The sequence below is a fragment of the Colletes latitarsis genome, chromosome 1 (genome assembly GCF_051014445.1).
Source record: "Colletes latitarsis isolate SP2378_abdomen chromosome 1, iyColLati1, whole genome shotgun sequence".
Lineage (NCBI taxonomy): Eukaryota > Metazoa > Arthropoda > Insecta > Hymenoptera > Colletidae > Colletes > Colletes latitarsis.
In genome coordinates this window covers 44,034,307-44,052,741 of record NC_135134.1, presented here as the reverse complement: position 1 = coordinate 44,052,741, position 18,435 = coordinate 44,034,307, and the positions used below count along the sequence as shown (strand labels likewise).

At 31.6% G+C, this 18,435-nt stretch overlaps 1 pseudogene across 1 annotated transcript in view; it reads left to right on the top strand.

Moving 5' to 3' along the window:
• Positions 1-1,664: 1,664 nt before the first annotated feature.
• The window catches only part of LOC143342164 (ATP-binding cassette subfamily G member 4 pseudogene), a 33,899-nt pseudogene continuing 17,128 nt past the window's right edge, over positions 1,665-18,435 (top strand). The window contains exon 1 of the transcript XR_013079734.1: positions 1,665-1,805. The product of XR_013079734.1 is annotated as an ATP-binding cassette subfamily G member 4 pseudogene (transcript). The remainder of the gene's footprint in view (positions 1,806-18,435) is intronic.

Below are 18,435 nucleotides of genomic sequence, written 5' to 3'. Positions count from 1 at the left end.
CAAAAAAGTAAAAGCTCTCTGTTTATGCAAAAATGAGCGTAATAAAATTTTCAGCGAATATACCTCATTTTATAACTATTTTCTTGGCATGGAAAAGTTAACAGTAAAAAATTGCTATTGTACCAAAACTAATTAAAAGTTTTAAAAGTTTCATTCAACCCCTGGCCCATAGGAAGTTCGCAGAAAAAGAAAGTTGAGAACTACTTGTCTAGATTGTTTAATTTAACTATTAAACTTCTGCACTGCACTAAATCGTGATCGTCTATCAACATCTTAGCTTGCAATAGTGCAGAAATTCGCATTGATTCATATTGATATAGGCAATGTCTGTCAGTTCGACGGCGATCGACCTCGCTCTGATCTATCGTACGTCGATCCACCGCGAGAGGACAGCTCTAGATGGATCGCAGACAAATCATGTCACGTGCGTGAAAAATTTACAAAAATAACAATAACTCATTGATTTCAACAGTTTTTAGATATATTGAAAAAGACGTATTCCTAAGTGTCGTAACACAAAAAGTAATTATTGCTCACTCTTAGTTTTCAAGATGTAGTTACAATAATTCTCTAAACCGTTATTGTTTGCTGACAACAAACATTTCAGACGTATTACGCATTTTCTCTATTACTATCTCTAACGAGTAGAAATTCTAAATGGATGTCAGTTAAAAAAATTCATTAATGATACGTAAACGAAAGTTAGTTTAAGAATGAACCTAAAATTTTTATTCATTAATAACACATAAAATTTGCCCAACTCTGATCACATGGAGCACCGCGTATGTAGGATGTGCGATTAGTCATCGGGTCAATGGCCGAAACTGTAAACAATCGTGATTACCTGTCCGGTCAAAGGTGTTCTCACGATCGCGAGTATTTAAGACAAAAAACAATGTCGATGACCACGATTGACTCGTGCCAATGACTTGGGTTTATGACCAAAATTTTGAGTTAGGATACGAAACCTTTTCGCTGAAGCGAAATCACTGCAAAATAAAAATAATTTGCATTCGTTTAAGTGCTCGATACATCATTGTTTGACAACATTTGGAATAAAAACTTTGTATTCGTATACATTTTAAGCTACCAAACCATCGAGTAAAAGGAAAATTATTTATACCTAACCGTTTTCTTTTAATAAGCCCTTACAATAAGACTCAATCTGACTGCCTGGTGTCCTTAACACTTTGACTGCCACGTCGCCCATGTATGAGTGACAGAACTTTTAACAGTGGCACTAAAACAATTAATTCTCAAGTTGAAATGTTAAACAAAATAATTTGAATAGGCTTCATAAATTTTAGCGAGATTACGAAAGTAAGTACTACGACAAATTTTAAGTTACATAGTTTACAATTGTCTAAAATCAAAGTTTTGGTCTCGTAAAAAATTTTACGGTTTTAGTAATTAAAACAACGAAGACAGACAATATCGATAGTGTTCGCTGCTCGCTGTTCGCGAACAGCAGTGTGGACCCGGCATTAGAAGGGCGAGTTCGCGCGAATTGGCGAGCGAGCGGGGCGCATCGAGCGCTCGCGCGACTATGAGAGAGCTTGTGTCGCGTGCGAATTGCATTCTGTTCCGCGCGGTGTCTTCGAGCTGGCACGCGAGCCCTCGGTTCCGCGATCGATCGATCGCAGTTCTGGATAGATCCTCGGTGACGATAGTTTCCGCTTCGAAAAGTTCGCGCGAGTTCCGTGGAGCGTGTTCGAAGAGCGCCGTTTAATTTTCGACTAACGACGGATGACCCAAACGATCGAAGCTTTTCGAACAATTTATCATTGGGATTTGAATCTTGTGTGGTGAGTGATGTTGAAAAATATCGTGTCGCGCTTAGAAAACCGAGGGTTGAACTTACAGTGTCAAAATGTACAATTTTCATTTCGATAAAGTCAGGTTTTCGACCGACTTCTCCTGTTTTTCGAACATTAAAATAATTCTGATTACTGAATTCGATGAAACATTACAGATTTTAAACTCAACTTTTCTATTCGTACAAAAAAAAAGGTGCCGCAAAATGATTCCAAATTCTAATTTACGAGTTTTCGGTTTATGAAACATGAAATTTATAGTAGAAATGACTTCCTTGGTTTTGTCTATATTATATAGAACTTCAATTTTCTCTATTTTCGAGGTCAATAAAGGGGTATTTTTGTTTGAAGGATATAGAAAATCACTTTTTTATTTTCTTAAAAGTTAGAGTGATACAGATATATCCCTAACGTATTGAAGGGAAGGATGCTGATAGTTGATGTTATACCAATAGTTGACATTGCAAAAAATATTTGCAAATAATATTCCTGGTGGTATTCTCAAAACAAAAGATTTCACTAGTCTATGTCATCTGTCATGAATTACACTTTCTGCAAAGCTAACTAACTTAAAGGTTTTCTTAGAAATACCTAATTATATCTTTAATTATACTTATCTAATCTACTTTTTTCTTTTAAAAATACTAGGATTGTTAGAGGTTCATTTATTGAAGTAAACAGTTTGCTTTTTAATGCTTTCAATATTGCTTACGTTGTTTTTTACGTCCTTCCTAGAACAGTGCGAGAAGTTAACTTTTGAATTAAAAGAGGTCAAGTATTAGAATTTTCGATGTCAACACGTGTTCACTACTACTACATTTTAGAATTATCTTAGAAAATATAAATTTTTTTAACGTTTTAACACGATAAATAATGAAACGTCATACTACAAATTTAATAGAATTATTCCATAAATATTAAAGAAGTTGTTTAAGTTTTTTGACAATATTCTCATAAATAATTGAGATTAATTCCTAATCTTCTTCTATTTTCTCAGCCGTCAGTACTCCTGCTGTTTCCAAAGATTGTCAAAGACATTTGTTTCCGTGTAGCAAGTGAATTAGATATATTAGAGTAACAACAAAATTTCATTACTATGTTATTGAATTAAGAAGGAAAATTATTTAATCGAAAAACAAAACACGAAATAATTCGTACTAATATTATCTACTTGTTCGGATAAACTACAAATATTCAAAAATAATACCCAAGTTAAATAAGACAACTTATTATCCCAAGAATTATCTTTGAAATATTTCATTCATACAAAGCTCAGATCTGAAATGATTTATTCAAATAATGTATTCAAAGACAAATAAGACAATAAAAAAATATTGCTTTTATAGATTTCAAGACAAAAAATTCGTTCGGAATAAAACTTTTTGGCATCGATAGAGTATTAAAGTGAAAAGGTAATTTCTTCTTTATTGGAAAAAATACATGACATTGCACAAGTCGTTCAACCGCATAATTAAACTACTATGCTAAGTAATGTAGCAAATCAATGTTGATTTGTCATCAGTCTATCCTAATGTAATATGTAAATAAAAGTGATAAGAAATTATGCGTTTTTTGATTTTTAAAATTAATACAAAATTGTCTTATCGTAATGAACTTCTACCCTCATCTACAGAAACACTTTTACACTTCTCACGTTTCACTGCACCGTGATAATGCACACTGTGCTAATTTAGCGCATGTAGTTTAATTATATGTTGAAACGGTTTTATAATATCGCAACAACAGGAGTGGAAGTGATATCAATTTGCATCGATAAAAGAGCAACGTTTTCATCGCAATTCATATTGCAAATGACGATGAAGGTTATTTAAAAAAAATCAATTTACCATAGTAGTAGTACATAACAACAGAGTACCTCTCCATAAATAGAAAAACGTTGGTATAAAATTGATCGATCGAAAATCGTTGAATCGACATGACTGGACGAATTCTCATTATTTTCATAAAACTATGCACGACAACTTACAATTCTTCTTGCACTTTTGCAAAACGAAACTTGAAGAATTATAATTAAAAAATTGTGTATTATAGAATATATATTTACTATTTTTCTACACTGTACAATTTTTATATTATAATTTCTTATTCTTTGTCAGGCTAAATGTGACTCGAACTAAAGCCGAAACGTTCACATTTAATTTAACTACGCAAGCATTTTAAGACTGAAAAATAGACAAAGAAATGAAAGGTGTATGACCTACAAATTTTTACATCGTAAGATGTTAATAAAGACAAGTATGTTTTAGTAGCGTAATTTTAATTGGATTTACCAGTTTCTTGTAAATATTTGTGCCTTCTTTTATAAATTATTACTAGAAGATCTTTAAAACTGGGGAATATTTTGAATGCAACCGCAGCAAACTATCATTTTCATCGATTAAAAAAAAATGTGTATTAAATTGGCACTCATTAAACTTTGTAATAAGCCAAGTTGAACTGCACAGATTTGCATAAAGTGGAAAAAAATATTCATTTTCGAACCGATATGACGATGGTTTCTCACAATTTTCTTGATTATTCTTACAGTGAATCTAATTGAACATTTGTGAAGTTATTCTTTTACGAATAAAATAAAGTTAATTAAAAAATTAATAGACTCAGTATCATGCAGATTTCACGCCGTCATGCAATTCAAGGGTTACTCATTTTACTAAATAATCACGAAAATTACAGACATTCACACAATATTGCTTTTATTAAAAATTATTAATGTATGAGATATTACGATTGTGTACTAATTTTAGCGGTAACCTATGTACAGAGATTGGCAAATAATTATTTTGTTTCTTAATTTTTGTCAGTCAGTGTAGCTTAGCAACCTCGAATGATCTCAGCGTAATTTAAAACGTTGATTAGTTGAAACTCTACCTGACACAACGTCCGAATCTTCCCTTGGTCAACTGATGTTTGTTTCTTCAAATGATTCTGCAATTTTGCTCCTTTTATTTGTGAGGGTCATTCGATGTCTATTACTTGGACAGACGTTATTTTACAAGGAAATCAGTTTGATGTAAATACGATTGTTAATTTTGCATATTGTAGCAAAAACAAGGACTTTTCAATTACTCTGTAGTAATGATAAGGTCTGTTAAAGAAAGCAATGTTTCGTAAAAGTAACGTAAAAACGTAGCATTTGTGTAGGTTACAGTACGGAACGTTTGCAAAATAAGAATTATAATAACAAATATTGATCTAGAAACGCTGCGAGAGGTTCAGAAGAGTAATGAATATGAAAATTGGTTTCTTTAAGGTCTGCACTTTTTATTTTTTATTTATTTCCAAAGATTTTCAATAGTGTTTATGTCTGGTAATTGCGGTGCTCAATTTATGACATTAAATCCTTCAAATTAGACTACGTTCTTTAAAAAAATTAGAAAACAAAAAGGAAAATCGATTTTATCTAAGGTTCTAATCTACTTTTGCAGAATGATAGATTACATGTCCCAATTGCTAAACCACGTGGAAAATATTAGGTGCCATAATTCGATAATTGTAGAGATATAAGTAATTAAAGTTACATACCTTGCACTATGAATATTAATGTTTATCACCTTCTTCCAACCAAGTGATCGTAGCGCCAATGGTAGAGTTCATTATATGCGAGGTTGTGGGTTTAAACCATATTTTTCATTTTTTTTTAATTAGTTTGTTCTACTACTGCAATATCAATATTCATAATACCGAATGACAATCGATCTATATGCATTGCAATCATAAAAACACTCGACAAAACGAACATAATGAATACTTGCTTATTACAATCATCATTTATTATGTTTTACTTCTTCTGAAAAAGCGAATCGATGATGCCACAGTATATTTTTTTGAATAAAATTAATTTTTGCACCATACCAAGTTTAAAATAAATAACTTCAAAGATAAGAGAGATTTATACGATAAACGAAATTTTAACCCGCAATTTCGAGCGCATAAACTACTCCATTTTATTTCTTTTTCGTTAATAATATTTATTCAATAAACTTAGTTCAATATCCTTTTACCTCAGGTGCGAGTTGCCAGTACAGCAGTTGCAATTTTGAATATTTTTAAATCCTACTTCATTTTCAAAGTAGCTAATCTAACAAAAATTCATCATTTTATTAAATATCTTTTTAAAATAAAATTTCATCAGAAAATGTTTCGTACAAAAGTTTGTTCTTTCTCCGAATAACTTTGAAAATATTTAATAAACAAAAAACCAAGTAAGCAAAATATATTTCTCCCTTGATACTAAAAAACTTTTGTATTTAACATGTTTGCCAAAAATGTATTTTTTTCGTAACACTGAGATGTACAAGTTTCAAACGAACACCCTGTATACAAAACCGTAATAATTTATAAACTAAATGTCATCGACAATCTTCGATTCCCTACTAATCGTGAGTCTTTCTTAAACATTGTCAGAGATGGAGTATATTCCATAATCGTACTACTGCAGGATAATTGTTCACATATTCTCAACATTAGTATTATATTCACAATTTCACTGGGTGTGTAATCTGCCATTATTCGCAACGTGATCACTCCGTAACAACAACGTATCAAGAAATGAAACTCAAAAGTATAAAAGAAATGAATGCTATAATGATGACGTAATATCCTACACGTGCCTTCTCGTTGTTTGTAAACATCGGTATCAACATTTATATAGTGAACGGTGACTTATTTTTGCTTTTCCATTCGATACACCGTTCTGCTCAACATAGAAATGTTTAAAACCACAGAATATAGTTATCTATTAAAGGGAATACAAAAATTTAAAGTATAAGTTGCTTTTTCACGCGAAAAACGTCAATAAAATCAGTTTTTGATTTTTGCTACTATGGCTCACCCTACCAAAAAATCTGAAAAAATTCAGGTACATAACCAATGACAATTTACAGTAATTATATAAATCTAGTGTCTCGAAAGCTTCAATACGAAATCCGTATTTTTCTACGTTTTTAATTTTTCATGTCTAGAATTTGGAATCGGAAAACCGATAAAAATTCTTGAACACCTATCTCGAAAACCACAATGCTCCAGATTTTTTACGTAATTTTCCGAATTTTCCTCTATAACTACCCTCTGCGAACAAGATAAAGGGTTGAAGCTTGGCAGAGATTGATTCTGATGCTCTATCGATGGATCCATTATGTGTCTGGTTCAAGGGCATTTGACCCCCTTATTCGGCTGTCCCTTTGCCAGATGCGGAATATTCGAGAATTTTTGCGACGAAGTAACGGCTCCGCATCTGGGAATATAAAAAGCGGAAAAACCTGAGCTGACTGAACGGAACACTTTTCGTTTCGCGCGTATTTTTATACCACCGATTTACACATTTAAATATGGAAATTCCGACGCTATAACCAGAATCTACATAGCAGGAAACTCCTTCTTCTTCTGAGCAAATTCAGAAAAAATATACTAACATTACTATAAATTATATTATTTGTAATTCCTATCGTTTTAGTTTTCTGTAGATACATGGAGAAGGATAGCAAATAAAGGATAAATAAGAACAACACAATGTGAAACTTATTTATTTTTTATTAATGGGGACCTTTACTGATATATTTGTGAAGTTCTTCTGATTAAACTAAGACCAAACACGATATAACTTGGAGCATATTTCCGTATTTAATGAGTGACAATAACTCATTTTTTGACACTCGAAAACACGATCTTATACTCTATTAGAAGTAAGTAAATCGTCCAGTCAACGTTGAGTTTCGTTAATTTGTCAAGAGGAATCCCCTCTCAGTAGTAGGGATGTCTATCGTTCACTTATCCAATCGAAAATAACTCAGTTATCCAAGCATTGCTCTACTGACTATAATTTCATAATAAAGTTGACAATAGTTGAAGAAAAAGTTTATCAAGGAGCACGAAATGATTTTACAATGTTAAGATCCAAATTCATAAAATTAATCAATCGCACTATGCAATAATTCTAAACTATGAAAGATAACTCCAACTAATTGAGTGTTTCAGCATCAATGGGAGATGTAAACAAACAACTTAAGTGACTTTGATACAATGTTAACTGTTTTAAGAAATTTATATTCCAAGAGAATTAGAAATTATGTTAACATATGGATCAGTTTCGTAAGTCACTGTAACAAATTTTAAAGATACTCGCGTGGATCGATTAAAACGAGGCACCCTATAAACAAAGTACTACTATATGAAGTTTGGTTCAATGACAGATGAAAAACACGAAAACGATGAAAAAAGTTAATGGTAATGTGCAGTCGCTTGCCTTCGCAGGAAGTCCTCGAAATGGCCACCTTCGGTGCAAAGACTAGTCTACAGACATCATTATATAGAGTTTTTTAGTTTTTTCAAATGCCCCAGATATAATGTTTCATGAAATTCATCAATTCTATGCCTTCTCGCATAGATTACCTAAATATTTCAACAATGAATATTGTATAAATAAATATTTTTAACTGAGTTCTATACAGGGTGTTCGGCCACTCCTGGGAAAAATTTTAATGGGGGATTCTAGAGGCCAAAATAAAACGAAAATCAAGAATACCAATTTGTTGATAGAGCCTTCATTAAAAAGTTATTAACGTTTAAAGTTCAGCCAGTACTGAATTTTTTTCTAGAAAGTGGGTAGGATTTCGGGGGTATGTGTATTCACCAAAAATGATTGCAATTGACCTCCGCAACCGAAAATAATTTTTCCAGAACGATTTGAAACTTTTCAATTTTGCCGAGAAGAGGCACCTATTACTCCCTGTCGATTTTTCTTAAATATTCCTTTTTCATTTTTAGTAATTTTGTTTGACGTCCTACAGAAAAGTTGTCTAATACTTTTTTGTAGGTACCCATGAGCTCTACTTCAGTAAAAAGTTTCATTGAAATATATTCACAATTGTGGGAATTATGGCTGTTTGAAAATTGGACCATATTTATGGGGTTTTTCTCATTTTGTGGGATCAAGGACCAACTTTTCGAATATTTTTGCGATTTGTACATATTTTCCATCAAAATACGCGTAGTTTGCTTTTTTAAACATTAAAATCGTCCAATCCGTTCAGAAGTTATGACGTTTTAAAGATTCGCATGAAAATTCGGGCAGACATTTCTGACCAGAAATTATATTTTCGGTAAGGAATTTTTTTCTTGAAACTGAATAGGATTTCGGGGGTATGTCTAGTGACCAAAAATGATTGTAATTGACCCCCGCAACCGAAAATAATTTTTTCAGAACGATTTGGAATTTTTGAATTTAATTGTTAATAACTTTTTAACGATGCCTTCATCAACAAATTGGTATTCTTGATTTTCGTCTTATTTTGGCCTCTAGAATCCTCTATTAAAATTTTTCCCAGGGGTGGCCGAACACCCTGTATAACCTATCCACACGTTAGAAAATCGTTCGTTCAAGAACTGTCTGACTAGGCGTCTGGAATTTCTTTCAATAATGCATACTAATTACCTACTCAATATATTGACATAATATTGACTTTTAATCTTCCGTTAAGGTAAAAAAGGAGTTATCGAACACTTTCTATAAAAAACAGATTAGAATAATCAGTTAAACTAACTTAGTTTATGATTGAGAATTGTACAGAAGTTAGCTACAAAAAGTTAACTATCACTCGAGGAGATGATCAAATCGGACATACTTATTTTTGATTCACTTTACAATACACCTTATAGATACCATGTTGTCCAAATAAAGTATTCATTTTTCTTTTAAATTAAATGGTCCGTGGGGTTAATATTTTTTGGGCGACAGTTATACAGAAAAAGGGACTCTCTAGATTTTGCTTAAATCTGTGGTATAATTTTGTTGTTACTCGAATTAAATCATCATCAAACCATTTTTGTTATTATGCATAATTACAGACCTAAGGCGAAAAAATAGAATTGATTCTACAAATAAGTTTGAAAACAAATATTTAAGTTATTAAATATCTTAAAATTTGCCTACTTTAGAGGTTATTGATTTACGGTTCCTAGTTAAATCACTGCGAAAATGTGTATTTCTGTTTGAACTATCCAGGCAGTGGTTCCCAAACAGTCCACTACGCAACATTTCAAAATTTTATTGAATACTCTTGCGACGATCTACTATTTTCTGTCTAATAATAGCTTATCGAGTACTTTAGACACAGCTACTTAACTAATGCAACTATTGGGTATTTCTTTAGGCCTACGAAAAAACTGCCAAATTAGGTAGAGTGGCATAAACAGAGAAAGTTTGGGGATCACTGGGCCATGAACTCGCATAATAATGGTATGGAAGTTCTTCGAGAACACGAAATGAGGGAACGTGCAAAGATGTATGACATTACATAACCATAACGAAGCAGGTTATTGACAAATGACATGGAAAAGAAGGTTAATGACAATGGCAATAATAAGTGGAAGTGCAATCGGCAAGTGTAAAAATTACCAGTAATGGGTCCTTAATATTCATAATTAACATTCATAAGTGCAATGCGGCGTTGTATTTTGAGCCATAAAATATGTAACCTCCGATCATAATTCAATATAAATTAAATTATCGAAAAAAAAAATGTCTGAGATGCCTATATGTTAGAATTATTGGCAATAAATGTTTGCTCGTTAAACCAAAAAACGTCAAATATAGCGCCAATTTTCTTAACCTAGTAATTTTTAATCGTTTAATCTGCATTATGGTACAAATGTACGGGTGCGAAAGAAAGAAAACACTTGCTTAATATTGTGAGAAGAAGTACGACCATTAGTACAGATATCGATATATCTGTCCATATATCCACAAAAATGTGGATTTGAATTTATGCATACGAGGGAGTGACGTGAAACGGAACGATCGAAGACACAGTGAAATAGTTTTAGGAAAATCTCTTTTATTATACAATCGATTACTTCTTTTTACACTAGAAACTAAATCAATCCAATCGCGTGAATTATAAATAAATTCTTTTCTCTTTGTTTTCGATTCAATAATAGTAAACTCGGCATCATTGGGCAGATGATTGTGGTTGTGTATAAGAAATTTGTGAAATAAAAGTAGCACTAATTCCTGGATCTTGCACCAATTTTAGTAAAGCTAAATTTAGATTAATATTTCTATTCTAGCTGGTGCAACAACCTGAATACATAATAATATAAGCACGTGTGAAAACATGGATATAGTAATACTGTCTAGTTGTAGGCACATACAGAATAAGTCTTCCAATATGATCAGTTCAAATAATTCGTAAATTATTTACTGTATGAAAAAATATTTCCAATAAAACATGCATGGTTATCTGGGAAATATATATTATTGTATTTTTGTTACTTTCGAGATGTATAAAGATTACCTTCAGCTTTTAAATAAAATATTTAATATTTCTTCCTGAATTCGGATAAACTATCAAATTCTGCGTGAAAAAGTATTATACCAAATAAGGTCTGCAATCAGTAATTACTTATTCTAAAACTAAATTTTATTTCAAGCGGTATTCAAAGTGTTGCCTGTTAATATCAATGCAACTACGTAATAAGATAATGAGTAAACGGGAGATTTATTCAAACGTTTCTGCAATTATTGCGGCACATGCACTGATAATATGCTCTCGCATATCATTAACCGTCGCCGTTGGCTTACGATAAACTTCATTTTTTATTGCTCCCCAAAGAAAATAATCAAGCGTCGTTAGATCTAACGAGTTAGCTAAGCAGTAGTATTGTCGCCATTTCTGATAAAACGTTTGAGAAACATTTTGTTTAAGACAGTTGTCTTCCAACTATAATGCTGTGAATAATTATAAACTTAGTTATATTTCTAGATCTTTCATATTATTAAAACGAAATTTGAAGAAACCGTTCGTGTTTCTATATTGGGATACGAAACGACAATGTGAAAACGATAATCAAAATCTTTAAAATAAGATATTGTTATATTTATCTTAAACAATTTTATCAATGATACCAAACAAAGAAAAAAAACGAATTTTTATTAATAATTATTTGTGAAACACATTTGTTATCATAATAAATAACGTTGTCAATTCTATTTTTCTGAAAAAAGTAATTCTATGTAAATTCAACATATCTTTGATGTATCCTGTAATATAAGCTCTGACTCTAATAATGTCTTGGACGATCTACGTGACGTCGTGTCACAATCAAAGTACAAAATTTCAAGGTAAAGACGCGAAGTCATCTTGTTACCGTCTATGATTTAAAACGTTTGCTCACAAAGTTTCGTGTGTTTTCGAGTACTTCTCCAAATCGGAAGAGCCTCGATGCGAATACATTTGCCGGCCGCTCGTTCGTAGATGCTTTTATGGAAATTTTACTGCCGCAGGTGTTTTGATGTATCGCTGGTGTCCTCGATGAAGTGGGGAGAAGGGGCTACAAAAAGCCAGCTACTTCCTGAAATAATAAATAAGATCAGAAAAGTTTTTAAAAAATCGCCTCTAGCGATAGAAATTTAAGTATCAAACTTTGTTGGTCAATCAGGAGAGGAGGTCCCTCTCGACCCCTTCACCCCAACCTTGTGCTATTAAAATCCTCCAATCCGTTCAGGAGTTATGATGTTTTAAACATACGCATACAGGAGAATCATTTCTGGTCAGACATTGTATATCCGGTAAAGAATTTTTTTCTCGAAAGTGCGTAGGATTTCGGTGGTATGTCTATTGACCAAAAATGATTGTAATTGACCCCTGCAATCAAAAATAATTTTTTTAGAACGATTTCCAATTTTCTAATTTCGCTGAAAAATTTTAGGCACCTACCCCTTGTCGATTTTTCTTAAAAATTCATTTTTGATTTTTAATAAATTTGGTTGATGTATTACGGAAATGTTGTCTAATACTTTTTTGTAGGTATCCATGAGCTCTACTTCCAGAATAAATTTCAATAAAATCCATTCACTACTGTAGGAGCTATGGCCGTTTGAAAATTGAACCAAAAATTTTCTTCGAAATTTGAGAATCCGAAAATGGTACACAATTATATTCTTGAGAATCGATAAAATACACTTTTCGTAATGTCCCAAGAATTCTTAAGGCGAGATTCTCGAGCATAATCGCTAACTGCACAGCATCAATGATGGTACCGATGACCTAACCGACTCGTCGAGAAAAAGTTGGCCAAACGCTTCTAGTAATGTTTGCTGATTGCATGAGAGGACACGAATTCCGGCGTTATTTTTCCTTGTGTATGCGAAATAGTGGCGAACAAATCTATTAGCAAATTCTATGTTTTACGACATCCTTGTACACATCAAAAATTTCATGTACATTTGGTAAAATCTTACAATTATTATAAATAAACTGCATTATAAACGAGCAAGTTTTGTTTAAGACTATGTATTAATGTAAACAAACAAAGCCAAGTACACTGTAGTTTTTAAAGTTTACTGTTTTGCAATGTCAAGTGAACAAAATATTAAGGCACTTGAATTAGTCTGTTAAAAACTTTTAAAGTGTGCAGATCTGTGCAGGTCTATCCTATACAAATTACTTAAAAAAAAATCAAGTACAAATTGCAAAAGCGCTAAAAAGAAGTCGGTGTGTTATTCAAATTTTTGTTTAAAATCCCCAAAAATATGAGGAAAAAGTCAAAAAGAAGGCTTGCAGCTGTTTCTTCAAAGGAAAAAAAAATTTCCGGAAAATTTTGTTGTTTCGATAATACATACATGTCTTGAATTGAAAATCGTTATTTATAAAATGACAGATTATTGTGAGGACGTTATCACCGATAACTTATCAGTATTAATACTTGTCCATAGGGCAGTTGTAATACAAAGTTTATCAGTATTTTTAAGTTTTTACACATTTGAAACTGGAATAGACTGTCGTCGGGCGGAATAGAATTTACAAAGTGGTATGAAAGATTGAACCACTGTTAAGGGACTTGTAGATGAGGCAACAAAGGTAAAAGATTCATATCTGCATCCTGCTCGGCCAGCTAAACTTTTCAAAGAGATATGATCAAATTTACGATCATTGAATTCTCCTTGAATCGGAGACAACAATTTTTGGCATTTTGCACGCAAGAGGCAAGTCGAGAGGAAAGACAAAGGCCACGTATTTATACAACGTCACAATAATTCAAGATGGAGATTACTAAAGATTGAGACAAAAGGAGTTGTCAAGGAATGGATAAAAAAACTAAAAGACAAATATACTAAAATATTCCTCAACTCGAGCACCTTAAATATTTCGTATGCTTTTGATGATAGAAAAAATGTCAGAGGAAAAACACTATTTGCTTGGTAGAGCAAATATTTATGATAAGTAAACAAATTTATCTAAAGGTCATATTTTTTGGTATTCCAAAATCATTGACTTTTTTTTTCAAATGAAAGAATGTATGTCCTCTACCATATACTGTTATAATTGATAAAATTATACATTCAACCTTCAGATGACCTTGAGCAATGAAATCACGTTTTTCAAATTTACATGTTTCAGTAGAAATATGTACCTCGGATGTTTAAAATGATTATTGTTAACTTCCATACATTCATTTATCTTATTTAAAATCGTGTGTACATTGACAGTGTATTTTGTCTAGAATCGATTTTATTTTCTTTATCACAATACTGATTGTGGATGACTTTATCGCATGTAAAACTTGCATATCATCACCAGAGAAGGTCGGTAACAAAGATATCAAGTAATAGAGGCCTAAAGACAGATCTCTGAATGATAATTACGACCCACAGGTTGGGATGTGCATGACGTAAATCTACTCATTCTAACGAGTCATAAACCACTTCTATTTGACGAAAGGATTTTAGAGTAAAACCACGGAATAAGAGAGATGTCAATGGGATTAAGAGTCTGGAATTTAGAAATGCTGACTATGGGAACCTAAAGGAACACGTATAAAATACGCCAATTTTAGAAATCACCTGAAACGTAACATTTTTTTACTCTATTGTTCTACACGTTATAAGAAATCAGAAACTAATAGTCATTTAAACGACTACTCTACAAAAAGCTATAAAAATGCAATCAACTGCAAAAATATGACAGTAATTATAATTCGTTTAGTTACGACCTTCCGATCCTATTTACTTCGGATGACGGATGGATGATCTATTGATAACATAATCATTCAGAAAATGAGGTGAAAGATTACTTACAATTATTATAATAATTGGTGTTATTAACAAGAGAAAATGAAAGACAAATGATGATCAAAATGCCATAAAGGTTTTTTTATCGAATAAATCCAAAATATCATATTCTACAATTCTCACCATTCTTGCAACCCTAGGTGTGTCCAATAATACCATCCAGTCCACGTTTGCTTTTGTTTATTAATATAAACACGAAATACTTCATACTGTTTGAATAATGAGATCGTAATTGAGGTTTTAATGAAAAACTATTGCAAGAATTAATTTTCATTTGACGTTTATTGTAATTGGTTGTCCCAAATGCGACTGCGCTCGTAAACTCAAAACTAACGTTTTAATTATTATGAACTGCATGATAGCTTAAAGCTTATTTTAATCGATAAGCTTTACATGTATATCAGTGATAATTATCATCGCTTAGTTCAGGAAAAATTTCAACGTCGTTTCGATACTCGTAAATCGCAATTTGCTTACATTTATGTCTCCTTCGACCACTAACTTAAATAGACTGCTGAGTTTGTTTGAATACTACACTATTTTATGTAAAATTAAATTCAGTCATAATTACAGTCGTAATTACTATATTTATACAATTAATTAATTATTACATAGTGGCATAGGAGTCAGGGAAGTATTTCTCTCGCTCTGCCTGACCCCATTTCTGAAGCTTTCATAGTCCTCGCCGCATGGTATTTATTATTCCACGATATTAAAATTGTATATGCTTCGTTAAACGCAACTCTTACACCTGCGATTACAGCTGAATTAAACCGGTTCATTATACATAAAATAGTGCAGTATTGAAACAAACATAACCGTCTATCCAATTTAATGCCCAAAGGAGATATAAATGTATGTAAATTTGCGATTTGTACGTATCGAAACGGTGTTGAATTCTTTTCCTTAATTAAATGTTTATGATCTTCGCTTATATATCTGTACAACTTACCAATTAAAATGTGCTTCAAGCTATTATACGAATTATATTAATGAAAACGCTAGTTTTGTAATTACGATCGCAGATGTACTTGAGACAATCAATTACAATGAATATTAAATGAAAACCAACTCGTGTAACAGTGTGAAGTAGTTTGTATATTAATTGACAAAAGTAACAATGGACTCGATACTATTATTAGATTTGCAGAAAGTGTGACAGAGATAATCATAAACACAATTATTTTTTTATATTTATACTAGTTTATGATGTTTCTTTTGTCATTTCTAGAATAAACGATAATTTTTTAATTACTTAGAACACAAATAATGCGGTATAAATAAATTTCTTGTTTCGAATAATATTCATGGCACGTAAATTTTAATAATCAACTGCTTTTCATTAGTTGTTCAGACTAAGCAACAATTTATTATAATTTTTGGCATGATTTTCTGAATGATTATATTAGAAATACGTAGATCGTGGTCCGAAGTAAATACGATCGGAAGATTGTAATCAAATGAGTTATAATTACTGCTATGTTCTTACAGTTAATTGCATTTTTATAGCTTTTCGTAGACTTGTCGTATAAATAACTGTTAATTTCCGATTTCTTATAACATATCATAAAAGCATGCTCTAAAAGCATTTTTCTCGTTTTCTTCTTAATAATACCATTTATTCCCCCATCCTCTGAGCAAATATTCAATTTTAAACGTTAATTTATACTACCACGATTTATGTACTTCGATTATTACTTTATCGTTTTATTAACTAAACTCCTATCTCAGTACGTACATGTTCCATTACCGATTGTCCCTCTAAAAACTAGTATCTTATTTTACTCTTAATAATTGGTTGGTCAAATTTGGTGTTTTCTTTTTACTAAAATGAGAATTACTCTGAATCGCAACTATAACAATATATTATATTTATATCAGCATAAATTATTTATTGTGTGCACTTTTTGTTTGAATGTTTCTTGTATTCTATGCATTGAACTGTTACAAAAATACCGTACTCATATGTATTTTTCAATTATTGTTCTTCATTTTATAACCAACATGCGTAAGTGTCTATAATATATTTAATTTGTTATATTTAATTCCGGTCTACCCTACCTCGACGTAAATAATTGTCAACGACTGTTTAAGCCTGTGTCACGAAACAAATAACAAAATTTCCGGGCCTTGAAAAACAATCACGATCTTAGCCTCGGTATCATTTTTCTTTTCATAGTCGTCGACGTCCATAATAATGGCAAAAACGAAGACCTGCGACCTTCGCTGTGTCTGAGGAATGGCTGTGACAGAAAGTGACATTCACTATTATAAGATTTTGCCTTCTTCTGTCGACCGATGCTTCTTTTTTACGAAGGATTCTAGATCTCTGACAGCTAATTCATCCATCACTTCGCTCGGTAAAAAATAGCTCGCTTGGTGAAAAATTCTAAATAATCCGAACCATGGTAAAACCATTTTGCTAACCCTAAATCGTCAAAATTTGTTAGATAATCTTGAATTACTGTAATTTTAAAAATTAAAGAAAGGTGTTGATCACTTGATCTTGATGTTTTAAGTGTTTTGTTGTTTCTCATTGTTAAATAAATGCAAGTAACAAACCTTCATATAAAAAGAGAAAAATTCTCAGCGTATCAATTAAATCAATAATGTATTTGAAATGGTAAAGTATTTAATACGTAAAAATTTTTGATCATCCTTCGCGATTGACTTTTTTTTGTATCTTAAATATGTAACTGGTTTAAAGCCATTATTATACAAAGAAGGGTTAAACGGGTCATGTGTTTGATATGACTGATTTAAGATATTTCCTGCCGTATGTGATAAGAAATTGTGGCATTTAAAAGAAAGCAGACTGTTTTTACCAGTCATGTTTTTATTATACTTCGAAAACAAAATCTCACAAAATTCGCGCTGCTTATCGATACTAGATAAGCACATTTTTATTACTACAACTTTTTCAATGAAATATAATTCATATTATTTTTAAGAGGTCAAACTTTCATTTTACAAGAAAAATTTCGATTTTTGTTTTTTAATGTAAAAATAACGTTAACCCCTTAAGCGATAAACATTAGAAATAGATAATGTTTGGACGTTGTAACCAAAACATTGATTCATAATTTGAAATGTGACAATTTACATTTAGAGAAACTTTCACATTAGAAGTAAGTCATATGGTAAACAGCGTGTGCCATTTGACTCTGCAATCTGATTTTATTTGTAAATTATTCCCTATAAAAAAATGATATGAAGGTCACCTTGCGTTTTTCAATGAAATGTGCAACATTTGACCATGTGATTCGAAAAAATATTAATAATGTATTCTCACGGGAAGAAATATATTTTCTATCCAAAGAAAAACAATCTTTAGGACGACTCACTTTGTTCGCTTTAGTTCTGTTGGAGTTAAGGTTCTACTGCGTACTAATTATCTCTAAATGATTCATCTTTTGATTATATTCCATGGGAACGGTCAAGTAACCGGATCAATAATTGAATTACAATTGAAATCATTGATCGTTCCATTAATAAATTACCATTAAAGATGAATTTATGTAACTTGACGACACA